This window comes from Cydia splendana, chromosome 16 (assembly GCF_910591565.1).
Source record: "Cydia splendana chromosome 16, ilCydSple1.2, whole genome shotgun sequence".
NCBI classification, from domain to species: domain Eukaryota; kingdom Metazoa; phylum Arthropoda; class Insecta; order Lepidoptera; family Tortricidae; genus Cydia; species Cydia splendana.
Window position 1 is genome coordinate 4324763 of NC_085975.1, and position 8285 is coordinate 4333047.

Sequence of the window (8285 nt, forward strand, 5' to 3'; positions counted from 1 at the left end):
ACGCGCGGCTTATGGCAAACCCCAAAATTGGTGTGGAACGGATGTACTTTTAGCTACCTGTAGCGTAGCAAAGCGACGAAATCGCGGAGTGAGCCACGCCTGCCCTAATCTAATAGTTCTAATACCTAAAATTTAGCTTTCAACTATATGGCCAAAATTTAAAATTAAAAACTAAAGTTAAAAACTAAAATTAACACTAAGCTTAAATTAAGCTCAACTATATTAAATTTGCAGAATCATAAAATGTATAAATCAAGTTTAACATCTTATAGATTCTACAATGCACAAACGTTCGCGCGATGCAGGATATTCACCGGTCGTAACAACGCCATCTACCAGGATATTGAGTAAACAAATCGATTTAGGCGTCCATATCTTAGACCTATTATTATTATTTTTAATTTAATAATAAAATTTCCAGTGTGGCTTTCCCAGCCTTTTTGGCGTCCACTCATAGCACGTCTGGTCTCATAGGAAATATCTTAAGGGCTTTGCCCACAAACTGTGAGATTGCGGGCTTTGAGGACGCCAAAAATGCTTTTAAAATTGCTTGCCCAGGCAAACAATTTCCAGACAACCCAAATTCACAAAGGAGTTGGGATAATGTTTACTGTGATTTAACTTACAATACTCTCCTAAACAACTGTACAGGTCCAGACCGCGCGAGGCTTTTGGCGGTCGGAGCCCGGGAAGCCGGTTACTGGCTACATGCCCATCCTTCGCCCAATACTGGTACTTTCTTGGATCCGGCCTCCCTTAGACTGGCGACTGGTTTGCGACTCGGGGTTTCGGTGTGTACGCCACACATATGCTCTTGTGGCACGGACGTGGACCGACTGGGACACCACGGATTATCTTGTCAAAAAAGTGCAGGCCGTTTTTCGAGACATGCGTCGCTTAATGACATAGTCCGTCGGTCTCTTGCCACCATCAATGTGCCTGCTCTTCTTGAGCCGACTGGCATTATCAGAGATGATGGCAAGAGGCCCGATGGGGTGTCCTTAGTTCCTTGGAGCTTGGGACGGATGTTGGTGTGGGATGCTACCTGCGTAGACACACTGGCACCGTCCCACCTCCAACGGACTACTGTAAAAGCGGGCGGAGCGGCGGAAAGCGCCGAAATTCTAAAACGTAACAAATATAAGAGCCTCGGTAGAGAGTACCATTTTGTACCATTTGGTGTTGAAACTCTAGGTCTATGGGGTCCCAGCGCGCATAAGTTGTTTGCAGAAATCGCGAAGCGTCTGGTTGACGTAACTGGTGACCGAAGAGCTGGCGGCTACCTCGCACAACGTATCAGCATTGCGATACAGCGAGGAAATGCCGCCAGCATCCTTGGTACAATGCCTCAAGGGCCTATTTTAGATTTAAGCTAGTTATTAATTTCGTTTAGTAGTACCACTGTATATATATTGTATGTAAATAAATGTTTTCTTTTATTATTATTTATATGAAATCCAACAATAAGACTGAAAGCTTCCCAACCAAAACCCTATAACTTAAAAATCTAACTTTTGTTTGTACAATTTCTCAAACAGTTGTTCTCCTAATAGCCAATAAAGCCCTGTTCTCACAATAAAAATCCTCATAATCTCTTAAGACGCCGTACATTGGGTAAATATTTACGTACCGTCATCTGTACGGTTACCATCAGTTTGTCACTGACGTAAACGCCGTCGAGAACGTAATTTACTTTCTATACATCTCGGTCGCACTCGCATATTAGTGCAAACGGGATGTGTAGAAAGTAAATTACGTTCTCGACGGCGTTTATGTCAGTGAGAAACTGATGGTAACCGTACTGTTAGTAATGTACACTGATTTTGTTGGATTATGGAGTTACGGGACTTTGGAGATTTAAGTATTGGGGTATTCTGGAATTAAGTTTTGATGTAGGTTTTAGTAAGATGCGATTACCTGTCTAGTTAAATAACTAGACAGGTAGGTAAATACCTAGTCTATTTTAAAATATAAAAATTACCTATTTTTTTTGTCCCCTATTTTTTAGTAAAATTACAGTTAATTAATTGTCCAATCGAGTTCGATTGATTTACCTGAGTAAGTAATACATATATTTTTTTTCAAAGATACTTTTTGAAATTTTTGGTATTAGGTTATATTCGATTATAAAATTGTAAAATGTTTATAGTAACAAATTAAAAGAAAGAAGTTAACTTCCGTACCTGTTTTCATTCTCTTCCCTAAATGGGCTAACAACAAAAGTCAAAACGATATTCCGTACTTCGAATATACGCAAACGATTATATTGCTTACTGTTATTGGCTACATAAAAGACACATATCTTATACAATAACTAGGAAGATATGACCTTTTTATACTATAAGTGTAATGTAAGTATTATGAGTGGCATTATCCTTGCCAACGCCATCTGCCGGGACTAAAACCCAACTTGTACAAACTTATATTTTGCTGCTAATTTAATTTCAGCGACACAAACATCGTCTTTATATTATTAGCAATAGAGCCGTATATGAATTTACCCAATTACTAGAATATATTGGTAATTTTCGAAAACTGCAACTATCTTATTGCGGTTTCGGAAACAGATGGTAAGCGAAATTGAACTCTAAATAGGTGCAAGTAGAGTCTAGGATGTTATTTAGGGTGACGTCGATATATTGGTAATATTTTAAAGTCAAACTGTATGGGTGCTGGCCGCAAAGCGCGCGGGTGGTCATTACCAGCTGCGATGGATATGTGTGGCGTGGTGTGGCGCTAAAATCGCGCTGTTGAGTATGTTATGTTTCACAATGGGGCGAAATTGTTGTTTGGCTCCTTGTGCTAAAATTGATACCCGAACAAGCGCAAGATTTTAAAATTGAACCACGAGTGTAGCTAGTAACTCGAAAAGCGAGGGTTAAAACAAATTTTGCTACCGAATTAAACGCAAAATATTATTCATCACACGCGCTAGGAAAATACTATTACCTAAGTGTAAAACATTATTTATTTATGTAATATATTTATTTAGGTAATTAACTTCAATTATAATAAAAAAATGCTATTTGCCAAATATTTATCATTCAAAACCATCACTTAAAAATAACCGCCGAAAAAAAACTAAAAGGAAATAAAAAAACCGGCACTAACACGAAACGAGTCCACCAACAAAAAAACAATAGCACACTGAAAAGAAAAAAATAATTATTTTGTCTTCAATAACGCAAGTGAATACCTATGAACTATGTATATACATACTTCTGAAATCAATCACACAAATCTGCGTATTTATATATTTACAATCTGTTATTTTTGGAGTCGGTGCAGGTGCTTCACTAAGGTGCTCAAGTTTGTTTGAGGCTGGCACCGACTCCAAAAATAACAGATTGTAAATATATAAATACGCAGATTTGTGTGATTGATTTCAGAAGTATGTATATACATAGTTCATAGGTATTCACTTGCGTTATTGAAGACAAAATAATTATTTTTTTCTTTTCAGTGTGCTATTGTTTTTTTGTTGGTGGACTCGTTTCGTGTTAGTGCCGGTTTTTTTATTTCCTTTTAGTATTTTTCGGCGGTCATTTTTTTTGTTAAAAAGTTTTTATTTTATAATTTTCTGTGGCTATAATTTATACAAATTATTACATGCTTAATTTTTGATTACTTTTAAAATAGCTACCTTCCTTGCTTTAGCTATTAACTGTTATATTAATAATCCTACTTTAACTATTATTTTGTTCTGTAATATAAATAAATTACCCCTATTTTCCCACCCTTAGGGTAGGATTTTTTTCCAATTTTTTATTATTATTACGACTACTCTGTAAAAGGTTATGCGTGGTCATACGTTACAATCGGTGAGTGAAAAAATCAATCATCCCCTATTTTCCTACCCTTAAGGTTGGATTTCTTTTTCCAAATTTATATGGGACCAACTTCGGGGTATACCCTTTCCAATAAAAAAATAATTATCAAAATCGAACATCTCTGTAAAAAGTTATGCGTGGTCATACATAAAAAAAAAAAAAATATACGCGTCGACTTGAGAACCTCCTCCGTTTTTTTTTTCGTCGGTTGAAAAGTCAAATCCACCAGCCAACATCATGAAACGATTCAAAATTTGCATCTGATTAGGTACTTACCTACTTTGATAATACTCTTATTGATAAAATGCAACAGTCTCATCAGTTTTTGGTGAATAAATCGAGCTTTTACGAGCTAGTGTTGTAAAAACTACTTTTACCTTCCCCCACCGAGCTCTACCTAGCCAATATGAAAATATTAAAAATAATATTAGTTTTTTTATGCCCTATTGCAGCATTTTACCGCCCCCAAATCATTAACCAGGAATCGAACCCGCTATAATCCAATTCATTAAACACTTGCACTGAACAAGTGCCCACCTATTGCGCATATAATAGGATTACACAGATAAATGACATGCTTGACATTCACTGTCATTTCAGATACACGTGCGACTTAAAAGGACTTAAAAAATGTTTTCATATATGTCAGTGTTTTAAAGCTCGAAGCAAAGAGTTATAAATTGTATGTAACAGAAGAGTTGTAATAAAAAAGTCTGCTTCTTCTTTTTATACTACATCCATGGCAAACAAGCATACCTACGGCCCGCCTGATGACAAGCAGTTTCCTTAGCCTATGGACGCCTGCAACTCCATAGGTGTTACATGCGCGTTGCTGACCCTAACACTCCGCACCCTCTTTGAGCTCTGGCAACCTTACTCACCTGCAAGAACACAACACTATAGGGACCGTGCGCGTTGGCGGGTCTGCCATCTTGTGGCCTGAATTGGAAACATAAACGACACATTTACGCCTCGCGTCGAAAATCTGACGGCTCCTTTGCTGCCCCCTATAGTTCATGCACGGGGCCTATAAGTAGGCTTCCTTCTTCGCCTGATTATAATATTTTATTTATAACGATTTTCGTCATAGTCAAGGATCATCTTTCTATCTTTCTCTTTCATCGAAATCGTATTGTACTGGGGACCGATTTTTTAATTTCTACCGCTCGATTTCGTGTATTTCGTTAAATAATATCTCCACTACTAGGCATTTAAATTCTACTATTAGAATTGAAATCGAGTGGTCAATACCACTAGTTTCCAAATTTCGATCGCTCGTATTTCTAAAATTAGGATTTCGCCGTTTTCCGCCCATTTTCGAGTGACGAAATCGAGCGACCGAAATTCAAAAATCGGCCTCCTGTACCTATTATACTTAAATATTATGGAAAATTCATAATACGAATGGCGATCCATAGACAAATTGTACGATTAACTTTATTCATAAAGGAATTACCTATATTGCTCTTCCGTATGGCCATCTCAATACAACATTAATATTAACAAATACCAATAACGGTAGCCATGATATCTCTTAAAACCATAATTTATTGTCTGTGGTGACAGGATAGGACCGCGACCTGTTTCAAGTTGGCCCCTTTTTGATAATTACACCATTTAAATTTAAACCCTTCAGTCTTAGAAATAACGTCCAAGTTTGAATAAGGTAAGTGGGAAGAGATGGACGGATATAAATTCACCCCTGTTTGTCCCCCTAATCGTTTAGGCGTGATAGTTCAGAATAGCGTGGGATTATTAAAATTTTATTAGTTTTGTAAAATTTATAGAAAATTAATATCTCTAATATTAATTTTGTTTATTAGGGTTCCGTACCCAAAGGGTAAAACGGGACCCTATTACTAAGACTTCGCTGTCCGTCCGTCCGTCCGTCCGTCCGTCTGTCACCAGGCTGTATCTCACGAACCGTGATAGCTAGACAGTTGAAATTTTCACAGATGATGTATTTCTGTTGCCGCTATAACAACAAATACTAAAAACAGAATAAAATAAAGATTTAAATGGGGCTCCCATACAACAAACGTGATTTTTGACCAAAGTTAAGCAACGTCGGGAGTGGTCAGTATTTGGATGGGTGACCGTTTTTTTTTTGCTTTTTTTTTGTTTTTTTTTTTTGCATTATGGTACGGAACCCTTCGTGCGCGAGTCCGACTCGCACTTGCCCGGTTTTTAAGTCCGCTGATGTCGCTAGTATTCGATCCCTTACTGATCAAACTTTATTTTCTAAAGTTTTACAACCCCTCTGGTGTTGTGGGTGTCCACGGGCGATGGTAATGGCTTACCATCGGGCAATTCTTCTGTTCGTTTGCCTCCTTTATCATAAAATAAGTTTTTGTTTCTATTAGGCTGAAGTAGGCAGATGTAGACTTACACCAGGGACGGGAAATTCATCATCTGTTAAAATTTCAACTGCCTAGCTATCACGGTTCATGAGATACAGCCTGATGACAGACAGACAGACGGACAGGACGGAAGGAGTCTTAGTAATAGGGTCGCGTTTTTACCCTTCGGGTACGGAAACCTAAAAACGAAACCCCTGTGACTTACAGGTTTTTGACGTTGCCTATGGCTGGGTGGGACTCGAGGAGGGCCAGGAAGAAACAACAACAACAGGCCGGACACTTGCTTGCATGCTTGCCACAATCGTACACTTAGGTCAGTATGTACTGTAGGTAGGTATTAGGTTACTATTCTAAACAATGAATCGTTTCAATTACTTTCCAGCCTCACAGTTGCGATGTACTCGAAACATACAAATAAAATCATAATCTACATGTTATTATAACCACTCGAGCTCCAAGCCCCTCGGAACAAAAAGGCGATATACAAATAATCGAGTTATTCGCGCCACTCGAGTTAAACAATGGCCGAAGAATGGCCGGTACTCGAACATCTGTGATTGCGAGATATTCGGTATTTGTGAGTTATGAGGGCGCCCTGAGGTTTGGTGCTTGTTATTTCGTTTCTGAGTTTAGTAAAAATGAAGAGGTAATAGTAATATACTATGTAAATATTTACTTAATGTGCCTAGAGTTTTTTGAACTGTTTCGGTAAATTTACCACTTGATTTATGTTTTTATTTTACCTCGATTTCAATTATGTAGGTACCTAATATATACTACAGTTGAGGTCAAAGATAATTAATTATGTTTACACTTTCGCACCTTGCTCCTTTGTAAAAAGGCGAAAAATGTAAACATATCTTTTCACCACACCAGCTCGGAAAGGCTTACTTTGCACTTCAATAACTAATAGCAAAGTTGCATTTTATTCACATGTGAGGCAAAGCAAATTCTGAGTTGTTTTCTTATGTTTGCTGGTAGAATTTACTTTACATGATGATTTTGGATGATAAATATTCCATAACATTCATTTGGATTTGATTTGGATTGATTTTCTTTGATATTTTACATTTAATATTTGCTTCGGGTTGGTGTGGTGAAAAATTTTGTGTTTCACTCGGGGGCAAATTTTGTTTAACCCTCGTGCTTTGAAACCCTCGCAACGCTCAAGATTCCGAAATTGAACCACGAGCGTAGCGAGTGGTTCGAAAAATGGAGGAGGAGTGGTTCGCTTGCTCGGGTATCAATATAAGCACGAGCGGTTAAACAACAACTTTGCCCCCTTGTAAAACAAATAACTATTGACGTCGACTTCGTCGACTGTACCTACTCATTATCGTGCTAATTTTGTTGTTTAAAAACAATTTAAAAATAAAAATACGTGAAAATTGAAAAAATAAAAACTGATTATGTTTTCTTGGCGCGAATAATGTGGAAGTTGTTTGAGGTACTATGAAAAACGTTACTCTCAATTCAATTTTGGAGGTGTGTTTTCCGACCGTAAAATTATTGGATAGAAGGAGAAGGCTACAATTTCTCAATGAAAAAATGCATAAAGGACCACGCTAAGTTTTCATGCCAAGAGCTACATCAGCCAGCTATGGAGCTTATAGGAATATGTAGGTATGCCTTCTTTTCTTATTGCCAAATTTGTGCAAGTTTTGTGGTCATAGTCTAATAAATGCGTCAAAAATAATTTGTTAATTTTAAAAGGAATTATTGTTTATTATAATAAACTATAAATAAGCCACGGATTGCTTTTCCTACCGATGCATACCTACATTTATAATAATAGTGCTTTTCTCCAAACGAGAAAATTAAGTAAATGTAAGCTAATGGATGGCAATGTAAAATTCATTACTTACCTATAGTATAATAGATAGTATAGGTATACTCTGGCACACCCACTTTGGCAGTTTAGAAAAAGGCGGCAAATTAAAAAAATGTAAGTAGGCGTGAAAAGTTGACTTCCCATAGAAATATTGAATTTCGCGCTTTTTTCTTCTGACAAAGTGGGTGTGTTTGAGAAAATTTTAAAATTTATTAGTATTATTGTACATTGAAATAAAACGATTTAAACGAATGCCTATTTTAA